Raw genomic sequence first — 14,625 nt, forward strand, 5'->3', positions numbered from 1 at the left:
CCCATGCATAGAGCATTCTCAGGGCAAGGCTCTTTCCTTGGGTCTAATGAGCTGTGGAAGAGGGAGGCTATCACCGCGGGAGACGTCCCTCTGACAACAATATGGGTTCCACTTCCTCGACCCCACTGATACCTATTAGAGAGAGAGGAAGAGACTGAAAAATGTTGACTAGAGAGGATTGGGTGGGCTAAGGAACTTTGGGAATAAGTGGATTGTTTGGTCTGGCAAAGAAGAGATTTCATGTGTCTCCTGTAATTTAACTCAAAGATGCCTCTCACATGCCAAGTTGGTGGGCAAAATCCCGGCCAGCTGCATTTTGATGCATGGTCTGAGAGAATGCCCTTCATAGCCCGATAAAAGTCAAATTATTTCCACTCTTCATTTACCTTTTCCCCTGGCCTGGTGATTACACTGGAAACTGGAGGTTTATGAAGTGTTCATGCATTATGCTGACCAAGATTTAGAGAATACACCTGCAAGGAGGAGGAGACGCTGCCCTTTTCTGGACTATAAAACATTTTTCATGTTCTGTGGATATTAATATTAATGTGTTGTGGATAATAACAGGATTCTGCATCATAGCGACGGTTCCTTCGACATCGCTGGTGGAAGGGACCGTTCTGCAAAAATAATTTCCCAGTCTGTGGTTTTCAGTAAAAGCCGGCATCTCAATTATGTTTCCCTTAGTTGTCCTCAAAAGAACTACTTAAATTGTGTCCCTCCAGGTTAGGCCTCTCTTCCTTTTTATCTGAGGAAGGATTTATGAAGCAGCATGGCCTAGAGGATGGAGCACAGGTCTGAGAGTTAGAAGGACCTGGGTTCTAATCCCGGCTCTGCCACTTGTCTGCTGTGTGACCTTGGGCGAGTCACTTCACTTCTCTTTGCCTCAGTTACCTCATCTGGAAAATGGTGATTAAGACTGTGAGCCCCATGTGGGACGGGGATTGTGTCCAACCCCATTTGCTTCTATTCACCCCAGTCTGGTCTGGTGCCTACTAAGTGCTTAATCAATATCATCATTATTATCATTATTCCAGAGGCAAGATTCATTCATTCATTCATTCATTCAACTGTATTTATTGAGTGCTTACTGTGCGCAGATCACTGTACTAAGCACTTGGAAAGTACAATACAGCGATAAAGACGGATAATTCCTCCCCACAAAGGGCTCACAGTCTAGAGGGGGGGAGATATGATAGGAGCATGGCCAGAAATGATGCTGGAATCCTTCCACCAGGTGCGATTAGTGACCCTTGCTTATGAAATTTGAAGAAGACAATGTCCACAGAGGAATGGATTCTAGTGGCAGGCCTCTGCATAACAACACTCTCACTCTCTCGCCCATATCCATCACATTCCCCCGGAACATGGAGTGCAAAGGGTGAGCATGAGAGCAGGGATGTGCCACATAATAATAATCGTAACTACTATGATAAACACTTACTACGTGCCAGGGACTGGACTTGACACTGGAGTGGATACAAGCAAATCGGGTTGGACCCAATCCCTGTCCCACATGGGGCTCACAGTCTCAATCTATTTATTGCCACTGTTCTTGTCTGTCTCCCCAGATTAGAGTGTAAACCCGTCAAAGGGCAGGGACTGTCTCTCTCTGTTACCGATTTGTACATTCCAAGCGTGTAGTACAGTGCTCTGCACATAGTAAGCGCTCAATAAATACTACTGAATGAATGAATGAAGCTCCGTTTTACAGATGAGTGAACTGAGGCACGGAGAAGTGAAGTGACCCACCCGAGGTCCCACAGCAGTCTAGTGGTGGACCCTGGATGAGAATCCCCGACCTTCTGACCCGCAGGCCCGCGCTCTATCCATTACGACACACTGCATTACAAAGTGCACGTGTGGTCTTTATCCATATTAGGCAGCAGTCAGAAACGGGCCTAGAAGAATCTTTGTTGTCGCTGCTGGTTGCTCTGCTCGCTGGCTTGCTGGTTGACCCTGTCGATCTACTTCAGTTCTGCTAGTCTCTGTCTCAATCAACTGATCCATCGGTCGCATTTACTGAGCACTTACTGTGTGCGGACCACTGAAGAGTACAGTGTAACAGATTTGGTAGACATGTTCCCCACCCACAGTCTAGAAGGGGAGACAGACATTAATATAAATAAATGAATTAGAAATATGAACGTAAGTGCGGTGGGGCTGAGGGAGGGGCGAATGAAGGGACAAATCCCAGAATCGCAGAAGGAAGAAGGAGCAGAGGAAGTGAGGGCTTAGTCGGGGAAGGCCTCTTGCAGATTCATTCATTCATTCATTCAATAGTATTTATTGAGCGCTTACTCTGTGCAGAGCACTGAACTAAGCGCTTGGAATGTACAAATCGGTAACAGATACAGTCCCTGCCCTTTGACGGGCTTACGGTCTAATCGGGGGATGTGCTTTTAATGTGTTGTCTCTGCAAATGTCTTTTCTCTCTCCTCTCCAGGTCCGTCTCTGGCTAGAGACTCTACTTTTCTAAGTAGTACAGTCCCTGTTTCTGCCTCTGGATCTCCGAGGATGCGGTCTCCGGTTCTGGAGTTGCATCCCTTGTGTACGTACCTCATGGCATTTATTGAGTGTTTATTTTGTGCAGAGCACTGTACTAAGTCCTCAGTAGACAACATCACAACAAAGTTGGTAGTCACGTTCCCTGCCCACGGTGAGTTTACAGTCTAGAGCACTTTTGCCTCAACAACTTTTGACAATTTTGGATGATGCTCATAGTATTAGCTGGATTGGAAGGGTGAGTTAGAGGTGGATTCGGCATCTTGATCTAAGTAATAATAATAATGATGTCGGTATTCGTTAAGCGCTTACTATGTGCCGAGCACTGTTCTGAGCGCTGGGGTAGACACAGGGGAATCGGGCTGTCCCACGTGGGGCTCACAGTCTTAATCCCCATTTTACAGATGAGGGAACTGAGGCACCGAGAGGTTAAGTGACTTGCCCAAAGCCACACAGCTGACGAGTGGCCGAGCCGGGATTCGAACCCGTGACCTCTGACTCCAAAGCCCGTGCTCTTTCCACTGAGCCACGCTGCTTCCTCACTCACGGCTACATAAAAGAGGTTGAAGGGTAATTGAATGAGCCACCCAGCCAGGCTTCTAATTTCGTACCGGCCTAAAATTACGAGGCTCTACACAAAACCGAAGGATTCCATCAGCCACACGGAATGAGATACTCTCGGCAAATATTGCTACCCGGGTAAACAATTCACAGATAGACGAAAGTAGAAAGTTCAAAGAAAAAGGACACAATGTCTTGACAAACTGGATGTGGTAATAATTAGAACTGTGGAATTGGTTGAGCGTTTACTATGCGAGAGGCACTGGACGAAGCTCTGGGATAGATACAAGATAACCGGATTGGCCATAGTCCATGTCTCACATGGGGCTCACAGTCTTAATATACATTTGACAGATGAGGAAACTGAGGCACAGAGAAGTTAAGTGACCCGCCCGAGGTCACACAGCAGACAAGCTGCAGAGCTGGGATTAGAACCCAGGTCCTCAGAATCCCAGGCCCAGGCTCTTTCCACTAGGCCACACAGTTTCCAACAGACATCAAGTGCTATATTCAGTCGAAGCTCTGTAAGGATAAGGGGGCGACCAACTTTCTACCCAGCTCTGCCACTTGTCGGCTGTGTGACTGTGGGCAAGTCACTTAACCTCTCTGTGCCTCAGTTCCCTCATCTGTAAAATGGGGATTAAGACTGTGAGCCCCACGTGGGACAACCCGATTCCCCTGTGTCTACCCCAGCGCTTAGAACAGTGCTCGGCACTTTGTAAGCGCTTAACAAATACCAACATTATTATTATTATCAGAGAAGCCACGTCCAGCTTCTGGAGCAATTTCACCTTGAAATCAAACTCAACAACAAATGGAAGGACAATATTAATGTCAGGATTAATGGCACGATATTAATGGCAGAATCATGTTTCTACAGAGAAGCAACGTGGCTTAGTGGAAAGAGCCCGGGTTTGGGAGTCAGAGGTCCTGGGTTCTAATCCCGGCTCCGCCACTTGTCAGCTGTGTGACTTGGGGCAAGTCACTTAACTTCTCTGTGCCTCAGTTCCCTCATCTATAAAATGAGGATTAAGACTGCGAGCCCCACGTGGGACAACCTGATTGCCTCGGATCTACCCCAGTGCTTAGAAGAGTGCTTGGCACATAGTAAGCGCTTAACAAATACCGGTATTATTACCATTATTATTACAAAGCTTTTCAGTCCATGTTTGCCCACTGCAGTGGTCCTATCATACACCTCCACATCAAAAAGATATTCCTTACCATCGGCTTTAAAGCACTCAATTACGTTGCCCCCTCGTACCTTACCTCCTTGATTTCCTACTACAGCCCAGCCTGCATTCTTCGCCTCTCTAATGCCAACCTTCTCTTTGTACCTCAGTCTCCTCTCTCTACTGATCCTTGCTCACATCCTTCCTCTGACCTGGAATGCCCTCCCTCTTCAAATCCAACAATCACCGTCCCCATCTTCACAGTCTCATCAGAGGCGTATCTCCTCCGAGAGGCCTTCCCTGACTAAGCCCTTATCTTCTCTTCTCCCGTTCCCTTCTGCGTCGCCCTTGCACTTAGATTTGAACTCTTTATCCGCCCCTCCTTTAGTCCCACAACACCTGCGTACATACCCGCATTTCATTTATTCATGTCAATGTCTGCCTCCCTCTCAAGACGGTAAACTCACTGTCGGCACGGAACGCGTCTACAGAGTCTGTTTTCATGGTATTCGCCCGTACGCTCTGTAGAGCGCTTTCCACACAGTAAGCACTCAAATATGATTGATTGACATTACCAACACCAGGAAAAAAAAAACGTATCGCCTTACGGGCAGAGCATAGGACTAGGTGTCAGAAGACCTGGTGTCTGGTCCCACCTCCGCCACAGAATAATTAATAATAATGTCGGTATTTGTTAAGCGCTTACTATGTGCCGAGCACTGTTCTAAGCGCTGGGGTAGACCCAGGGGAATCGGGTTGTCCCACGTGGGGCTCACAGTCTTTATCCCCATTTTACAGATGAGGGAACTGAGGCACCGAGAAGTTAAGCGACTTGCCCAAAGTGATACTTGTGATATTTGTTAAGCACTTACTTTGTGTCAAATACTGGCTGGGGTAGATGCAAGATAATCAGATCAGACGCAGTTCCTGAGCCACATGGAGCTCACAGTCCAAGGGGAAGAGAGAACAGGTTTTAATTACCATTTTACAGATGATGAAACGGAGGCACAGAGAAGTTAATGATGTTATTTGTTAAGCTCTTAGTTTGTGCTGGGCACTGGTACCCAGAGCTGGGGTGGATACAAGAAAATTAGGTTGGACACAGTCCCGGTCCCACACGGGGCTCACAGTCTTCATCCCCATTTTACAGATGAAGTAACTGAGGCCCATAGAAGTGAAATGGCTTGCCCAAGGCCACGCAGCAGACAAATGGTGGAGTGGGATTAGAACCCATTACCTTCTGACTCCCAGGGCTGTGCTCTATCCGTGCTGTTCCAAAGGGACTTGCCCAAGGTCACGCAGCAGGCAAGTGAGAGGCTCAGTGGAAAGGGCAGGGGCCTGGGATTCAGAGGACCTGGATTCTAATCCCAGCTCCACCACTTACCTGCTGTGTGACCTTGGACAAATCACATGTTCTCTGTGCCTCAGTTTTCTCATCTGTAAAACGAGGATTCAATATTTGTTCTCCCTCCTACTTAGATTGTAAACCCCACGTGGGACCTGATTCTCTTGTAGGTACCCCAGTGCTTAATGCAGTGCTTAGCGCATAAGTGATGTTCTATAGTTGTTATTATTCTCATTATTAGTCTCATTATTATTATTATTCTCATTCTTATGTTTATTACGGTTCAGATCTGGGATTAGAACCCAGATCTTCTGACTCCCAGGCCAATGCTCTTTCCATTAGGCCACTAGGCCCACGCAACTCTCTTAATGATGATGATGATGGTATTTTTTAAGCGCTCACTATGTGCCAAGCACTGTTCTAAGCACTGGGGAAGATACAAGGGGATCAGGTTGTCCCACGTGGGGCTCACAGTCTTAATCCCTATTTTACAGATGAGGTAACTGAGGCACAGAGAAGCTAAGTGACTTACCCCGAATCACATAGTGGATACGTGGTGGAGGTGGGATTAGAACCCATGACCTCTGTCCTCCAAGCCTGTGCTCTTTCCACTAAGCCATGCCGCTTCTCTAGCCACGTCCCGTGCCGCTTCTCTAGCCACGTCACTTCTCTTTATACCCCTTTATACCTCAGTTCCTTCATCTGTAAAATGGAGATAAGATAACCTGTTTTTCCTACATTTTAGAATTTGAGCCTAATATGGGACAGGCACAGTGTTTGGTCACAGTATTTTATATAAACCCCAGTGCAAGATACTTAGTAAGCACTGAATAAATACCAATAATTAAAAAGAGAGAGTCTTAAAGTAGTCAGCTCAGTATTAGAAAAATGTTGGCAGGAACCTCATTCTGGTGAATTCCTACTGAAAAAAACCCTGCATATATTAATCCTTGTAGTTAAGAGAAATAGCTGAACCAGACCGATATCAAACAGTAATTGAGCCAAATATAACAGAGTTGCCTATTTTTACTTTGTTTACGTATTTCCCTTGGGAGCCACAAAATAGAGTGATTTCTGCATAACGGAGTCTTTTTTACACTGAACGGAGTCAAGGGCAAATAAGCTGTGGCTATAAATACAAATTATTCAGATAATTCAGATCCCCAAAATACATTTTGATTTTTTTGTTATTCAGTTATGTCTGCTCGAATTGCTCTGGCTTGGAATAGCCAGATAATTTGTCCGGGATGTATTTTTAGGGTTCACTTACTTGGGGTGATTTCCGCCAGTAAACCCAGGCTGGCTCTGCTCTCGAGTAGACTCTGGCTCCACCCCTTGCCTGCTGTGTGACCCTTGGGCAAGTCCATTAACTTCTCGGTGCCTCCATTTCCTCATCTGTGAAATGGGAATTCAATACCTGTTTCCCCACTACCTAGATGGCGAGTCCCACGTGGGGCAGGGACTGTCTTTCCTGATAAACTTGAATCTGCCCCTGTGCTTAGTAGGGCTAGGGTTAGGGTTTGCCACATAGCCACTGAACACTTGCCACTCAACAAATGTCACTATAACAATAATAATCACTATTATTAATACTACTGTTACTCCAGGACCTCTTGCGTGGTGGCCGGATTCTCTGAGGTGTTATTAGCGGTGACGATAATAAATCTGCCCATGGCTAAAATGAAGAGTCTGCTCTATTCAGGTGTTAAAAAGTGAAGTGAGTTTATTCCCATACCCCTCAACTCTAATCTGCGTTTTGTTTTGGTTTTCCTTCTTTTCCCTACAACGGAAAGTTGCGCGGCCAAGGATCGGAGTTCGATTCTGGCTCCCAAGCTAAGGCGGAGGTGGGGAGTTGGTCGTCCCCATCTTCCCCGACGAGGCTGACAAACATCGCATTATGACTGGCGGGCCCAGGGCCCCGACCGTTTCTCTCCTCAGCCAAGGGAAATCTGGCCGGTGATAGATCCCCCGTGAAAAGGGGCATCCTCTCCAGTGCGCTTTCTAAATCGAATCACCAAGAAAAGTAACTTTATAAATGGCCTGAGGTGGATGGGAACCGCAAGGAGAGGGAGAGAAGCTGTGAATGGTATATTCCTCCCTCAACCTCTTTTTTATCTTTGGCTCCCTCTCTCTCTATCTCCCCTCTCCTGTCTCCGATTCGCTCCCCGCCCCTCTTCTCTCCCCCCACCCGCCACCACCCGCCTCTCACTACCTCGCTCTCAGCCTCTCTCCCATGCTCCCCCTGCAGCAGGCAGCAGAATGGGAGTTGCTGGTTTCGAAGGCGGCCGGCCGCTGTCACGCCGTGGAGGCAGCAGGCAGCCTGTGTAAAGAGTGATCCTACTCTGTCATTTAGGATGAATCGCCGGGCTCTGGCAATAATTCCTATTTTCCTCGTAGCCGTCGGACCCAAGAGCTACCCTGGACCGGATCAAGGTAAGGGGGTTTTCTGTCCTTCTCAAAGAGCCTTAAGCCGGCGCGGTACGGACCACGGCGAGGTGGCAGCCGCTGAGAAAAGACTGGCATGGGAAGTCTTTCGGTGGGTGATTTCGGCACCGGGCACTGCATGCCAGGAGTGTGCCTTTCCAGGGTTAACCCCTCACGCACCGGTCTAATCCGCCTGGAGGGAGCGGAAAGCCGGAGGCCGCCGGGCAGACTGCGTACTGCTCCTCGCCAGCACCTGGACGCAACTTTCACGACTCTGTTCACTTCTCTGTCCCCAAGAATATTAAGATGCCCCTACCTGGAACGAAAGTGCTGCCATCCTCTGTGCACCGCTTCCAGGGTTTCTTCTGGACCGGGCTCCTCCGTCTAGCTTGGGCTCCCGATCTATTTTATCCATGTGTATTTATTTTGATTCAATCCGATCACTCAATAAGTTGGGCGGTGGTCTTTAGGAGAGGCTAAGCCGCAAGCATCTTCTCCAGGAAACCTGCGGTTGGCCCAAGGACTAGCTGCATTTACTGGTATTTTGTGTTTCTTTAAACTACTCCTTAAATCCTCAGGACAAGAGCACCGATGCCCATACAGTGCAGTGCTGGAACATGCTGGTAATTCTCCTGCCTTCTGTGCCTCATAGTTCACGCGGTGGATTGTATCTGTTGTATTTTGCGAGGGCGGTGTACCTCTTGGACACAACTCTAGTTTTCATTATCTGTGGGTCAGACCCGGCAGCCCGCCCTCCCCAGAATCCTGAAATTGCTGAAGGACTCAGTCCACGGGAGCCGGATGTTATTTAAACAGGTTTCTCCTGCTGCTTTCTGCTACTTTTTCGTTTCTCCCTTCCAAATGGAGCCTCTGTTTTGCCGGCACGACCTCCCTGGTCCCTGGTTCCTATCACTGGCTTCGGAGGTGGCACCACTAAAGGGAGTTCAGGGAGAAGGAGGGCCGTCAACCGCTCCTTCTTTCACCCCCTCGCCCCCCCCAGCCTATGTCATGGACCAAATTATCCACCCCACCTGGCCAGGCAGAACTGATCGCTCCAGCCTTTGAGGGCCTTGGCCCCCAAGGTCTTGGGGAACACGGCCATTTGGGTGGGTTTTCTGGCTCCCTATTGGAATGATTGGAGACTGGCCAGAAAAATGAGTTGGGGCCACCGAGGGCAGAGGTGGGTATTTGGTCTGACCTCCCTCATGGGAATTGGTCAATGGGGCCCCAGCCAAAATGGAGCACCCCGCAAGCCAATCGACAAAGATTTCTTGGTACAGGACGGGGCGCCGATTTCCTAGGGAAAACTTCACGATCGCGGGTGCCCATTTCCCAAGGGGTAGAGCGATGGCTAACGGCAGCCTTAGCCAATCCCAAATGGGATACTGACCTCCGACCGATCAGTAAAAAAGAGGCTTGGTTTAAGGAGGCTAGTTTTGCGATAAGTTCTTTCTCGTTAACGTGTAACTTCTGCCCCCTCCAACTCAGCACACACAAGCAATCCACAATACTAAAGAGCAATTTGACGTGATTCGTTATAAATCGGAGGGAGGGTGTGGCTGAAATAAATCTGACATTTGAAGAGATGTTAACTTAATCTTGAGACACGTCAGATGTTACGGTTCTATGGTATCAGAGATCACCCATGAGTCTTCAAGCTCCCAAGCAATTATCATCCACCGAAGGAAACCCCCACGTCTGCTCCGTGCTGTGATGGCTGGACTCAAAGGCCAGTGGAATCCCCACCATATTTTTCTTCCTTTACAGCCAGTCATGTGGTTAGGGTCTCCCTTCCCTTGAGGTCATGTGGTTAGGGTTTCCCTGCCCTTCCCTCTCTAAGGCCTTAAACTAGGCTGTTCGCACTTGGTCAGCTCCATCCTTTGGAACTGAATCTCCTCAGTGAGCTGGGCCCAAAAAAGAGGAGAGTGCGGTACTCGGGTTCAGCGGTTTCAGCCGTCACATTGAGACCGTTCAATCTCTCGTGGAAAGCTCAAGATGCCTTAGGATCATTTTCCGACGTCCAGCTCTCCGGGGTCCCAGGTGCGGTTTCCCCTGGAGAATATGCCTTCCTTGCGCAGTGCTGTGAATGGAGTTCTGAGGGTCATGATGTTGAAAGGCACAGTGACAAGTGAGGTGATTCTGCCTTTTCTCCCAGGCCTTTCTCTTGGTTTGCTTGGAACGCGGGGATTTTGAGCGTCGGTGATGTGGCCAAAATGCCAGCGGAACGCTGACATATTTAGCATTGATACCCCAGCCCAGATGCGATGCAAATGGTAAACCGATGATCAGCCTGTATTAATTGGGAGTGGTGGAGGAGGAGGATCCATTTATAAAGGTTACCTCTGGTACACATTTCCCCCTCTTCACCTCTCCCCTCACCGCTGAGGTTTGTTTGGGCTAAATGGGTGGGTTATATGAATTTTAGCGGGAAGGGAATGACAGTAAATGCAGTTTGGCTGATCAGTCAATCAGTGGGGCTGCTTCGGAGAAGCACTTACGGATGTTAATGTTCTGGTCTGCCACTTACAATTTGGTAGCTGTTTATTTCATTTTAAATCTCGATGGCTCGTTTTCACGTTTTGGAAAAGCTCCTTGGATCAGAGACCACTTCTAGCTAAGTCTACAAATGCAAAAGAAAAAAGAAAAAAACCCAACCCCCCAAAACCTTGTTGTCCAGTTTATTTTTCTCCCTGAGAGATATCAAAATATCATCAGTCTCGTGGCTTTTTTTTTCCTACCTGGAAAATTATTTAAATGTAGACAGTTCGCACAGACACAGAATATTTTTGGTGTAACTTAGCAACAACAGTACGAAGGAGAAGGAAAAAAAAAAACCCCGGCGACATCCATCTCCCATGCAAATCTTGGGCTACGTTGCTTACGTTACCCCCATCCTCTGTGTATAACATCCCCTGAAAAGGCTGCCATTGTAGCATGTCATTCTGGTTAGTTTCTGATGATTAACCAACTCCGCCAGCTCCTCTTATTTAGAAACAGAGGCTACCAGGTGGAGAGGAGAAGGGGAAGGGGTGTGTCCAGAAACAGGTCTGAAGCAGAACCGACTTTTACGATTGCTTTTGGAAGCAGGGAGATACTCATGTTTTAATCGAGCCCAGCCAGCCGGATTCCAAAATTGGAAACTTAGCATCAGCACTTGGAAAACATCATTAACGGGCACTAGACTCTAGAGGGTTGCAGTGTGGGGAACACTAGCCTTCAGCGTGGCGTAGTGGAAAGAGCACGGGCTTGCGAGTCAGAGGACGTGGTTTTAATCCCGACTCCGCCACTCGTCAGCTGTGTGACCTTGGGCGACTCACTTAGCTTCTCTGGGCCTCAGTTACCTCATCTGTAAAATGGGGATTACGACTGTGAGCCCACGTGGGACAACCTGATAACTCTGTATCTACCCCAGGGCTTAGAACAGCGCTTGGCACGTAGTAAGCGCTTAACAAATACCAACATTATTATTATTCTTATTCTTATGTTTCCACTTGCTCTCTGTGCCTCAGTTCCCTCATCTGTAAAATGGGGATGAAGACTGTGAGCCCCACGTGGGACAACCTGATTCCCCTGTGTCTACCCCAGCGCTTGTAAGCCCGTCAAACGGCAGGGACCGTCTCCATCTGTTGCCGACTTGTTCGTTCCAAGCGCTTAGTACAGTGCTCTGCACATAGTAAGCGCTCGATAAATGCTATTGAATAGTAAGTGCTTAACAGATACCAACATTATCATTATTCTTCTTCTTATGTTTCCACTGGCTCTAAGCAGTACTTTACAACCCCTACTCCATAAGGGTCGACTTCCTTGTGAGATCCTGCCCCGGACTCGCTCAACCTTTGCAGGAAATAGGATTTTTTGCAACATGACGCTGGGTGCCAAAATAAATTGCCTTCTTAACCCAAAACAAAGAATGCAGAGGCTTCTGTACTAAGTTTCTTCTGAATGACAGAGACATTTCAGGCTCTAGGAGATTAACTCTGCCAAAGAGGTCCAGACAAGGTCGGGCCACTCATCCTTATTTTATTATCGTCTCTTTTTGTTAATGGTATTTATTTAGTGCTTTCTATGCGCCAGGCTCTGTTCTAAGCGCTGGGATAGACACAACGGAAGCAGGTTGGACAAAGTCCAGGTCCCATATGGGAGTCTTAATCCCCACTTTACAGATGGGGTAACTGAGGCACAGGGAAGTTAACAATTTGCCCAAGGTCACCCAGCGGACGAGTGGCAGAGCCAGGATTGATACCCTGACTCCCAGGCCCAGGCTCTTTCCACTAGGCCATCCTGCTTATTGACAAATTATGCTTGGAAGCTGCCATTTCCCATAAAATGCTAGTGCTGGGGAGGAGATTGCCTGTGAGTCCCTGAGGGATCAGGAGAATCATGATCAGCGACTGGGTAGTCTCAATTCTACAAATCCCAAGTGCTGAAAGCACGGGATACAAGCTTCTGGCTCTTCCTACAGTAATGCTGCCCGTTCCCCTCTCCCATAGTCACTTAGCCTTGAAACACATGCATTCATTCATCCACTCGTATTTACTGAGCACTTACCGTGTGCAAAGCACTGTACTAACTTCTGACCTGCCCACAACAAGCTCAAAGCCTAGAGGGAATGCATGGGGGGCAAACCCAATAATAGTAAAAGTATTATTTGGTAGAGAGCATCGCACTAAGTGCCGGGAGAGAATACAGAGGTGGGAATTAGACGTGGCCCCTAACCCTTAAATTTTACCCCAGCGCTTAGCTTTGTGGAAATCTGTGTCTGTGAAAAAGCTCTTAGTGTCTTCGCTAGGGGCAATTGCTTGTTTGCTGAAGTGTCTGGGGAGACGAGGGGTCCTGATGTCACTGGGAAGTAATGATAATAATAATAACGTTGGTTTTCGTTAAGCGCTTACTATGTGCAGAGCACCGTTCTAAGCACTGGGGTAGACACAGGGGAATCAGGTTGTCCCACGTGGGGCTCACGGTCTTCATCCCCATTTTACCGATGAGGGAACTGGGGCACGGAGAAGTTGAGTGACTTGCCCACGGTCACCCAGCTGCCAGGTGGCAGAGCCGGGATTCGAACTCATGACCCCTGACTCCAAAGCCCGTGCTCTTTCCACTGAGCCAATGCAGGGCCAATTCAGATTTGGTAAGGGGGTGAAGAAAAGTGTTATAGGTCAAAAAGGCTTACTGAACCCATGGCAGTGACTCCACTAGTCGATCAGACAGGTTAGAGCCACAGTCTCTGGTGGAGAAAACCCTAGCTCCAACCGGATATGAAGAGCAAACGCGAGAACACCTGCAAGGCCCGTTTGCTTTGCGGACGCTGATCGCTCAATAAATACGACTGGTCCAGATATTCTCAGTGTCTAGTCAGGATAACGTGAGTAAAATCGCTGAACCAAATCTATGTGTCTCAATGACCCTGCCGTTATCTGAGGAGACGGGAAGGGTGGAGCGATGTCGGCTCTCGTCACGGCACCCGAGCACGGCGGGTGTGAGCACGTTATGTCGAGCTCATCATGATAATAATTACGGTACTGGTTAAGGGCTCACTATGTGCCAAGCACTGTTCTAAGCAATGGGGTAATAATAATGTTGGTATTTGCTAAGCGCTTACTATGTGCAGAGCGCTGTTCTAAGCGCTGGGGGAGATACGGGGTCATCGGGTCGTCCCACGCGAGGCTCACGGTCTTCATTCCCATTTTACTGATGAGGGAACTGAGGCCCAGAGAAGCGAAGTGACTCGCCCACAGTCACACAGCTGCCGAGGGGCAGAGCCGGGAGTCGAACCCATGACCTCTGACTCCGAAGCCCGGGCTCTTTCCACTGAGCCACGCGGCACAGTCCTTGTCCCACGTGGGGCTCACACTCCTCTCCCCATTTTACAGATGAGGGCACGGAGGCACAGAGAAGATAAGAGACTTGCCCGGAGTCACAGAGCAGACATGTGGCGGAGCGGGAATTAGAACCCGTGACCTTCTGCCTCCCTGGCCCGTGCTCCATCCACCGTGCCACGCCGTTTCTCCGTGGCTTAGTGCAGATCCCGGGGTTTGCAGTGAGAATGGGGCCCCAGGTGATCCTTCCATCTGATCGGCCACTTACTACCCCTGTCCCGGGGCGGCTGGTAAAACCACTCCTCTCGTTCAACCCCTTTCCTCTCCCTGAGAAAAGGAATCGTTGCGACGGAAAACTTTTTTTTTTTACATCTTTTCTCCATTCGCAGTAGAACGAGGGTGTCGTGCCGCCGTTCTGAAACATCACTTAATTTACTCATTCCCACCGGGTACCTGAGCTGAGCCATCTTCGTAACTCTGGGCACTGCTGCCCACGACGGACTCTTCCTCCCTCCCCCCAGCCCCTACCTCCTCGCCCTCAGCGGCCGTCGATCACCCCAGATTCCCGAGAAGCGGCGGGGCTCGGTGGAAAGAGCCCGGGCTTCGGAGTCAGAGGTCATGGGTTCGACTCCCGGCGCTGCCCCTCGTCAGCCGTGTGACTGTGGGCGAGTCACTTCGCTTCTCTGGGCCTCAGTTCCCTCATCTGTAAAATGGCGATTAAAAGTGTGTGAGCCCCACGTGGGACAGTCTGATTACCCTTGTATCTCCCCCAGCGCTTAGAACGGTGCTCGGCACCTAG

The 14,625-nt window shown here is 48.8% G+C and overlaps 1 protein-coding gene across 1 annotated transcript in view; it reads left to right on the top strand.

The window, feature by feature from the left end:
- The first annotated feature begins 7,835 nt into the window (after nucleotides 1–7,835).
- The window catches only part of RASGEF1A (RasGEF domain family member 1A), a 332,790-nt gene continuing 326,000 nt past the window's right edge, over nucleotides 7,836–14,625 (top strand). Inside the window, exon 1 of the mRNA XM_007666238.3 lies at nucleotides 7,836–8,016. The gene's annotated coding sequence lies outside the window, so the exon portion shown is untranslated. The remainder of the gene's footprint in view (nucleotides 8,017–14,625) is intronic.

This window comes from Ornithorhynchus anatinus, chromosome 3 (assembly GCF_004115215.2).
Source record: "Ornithorhynchus anatinus isolate Pmale09 chromosome 3, mOrnAna1.pri.v4, whole genome shotgun sequence".
NCBI lineage: Eukaryota > Metazoa > Chordata > Mammalia > Monotremata > Ornithorhynchidae > Ornithorhynchus > Ornithorhynchus anatinus.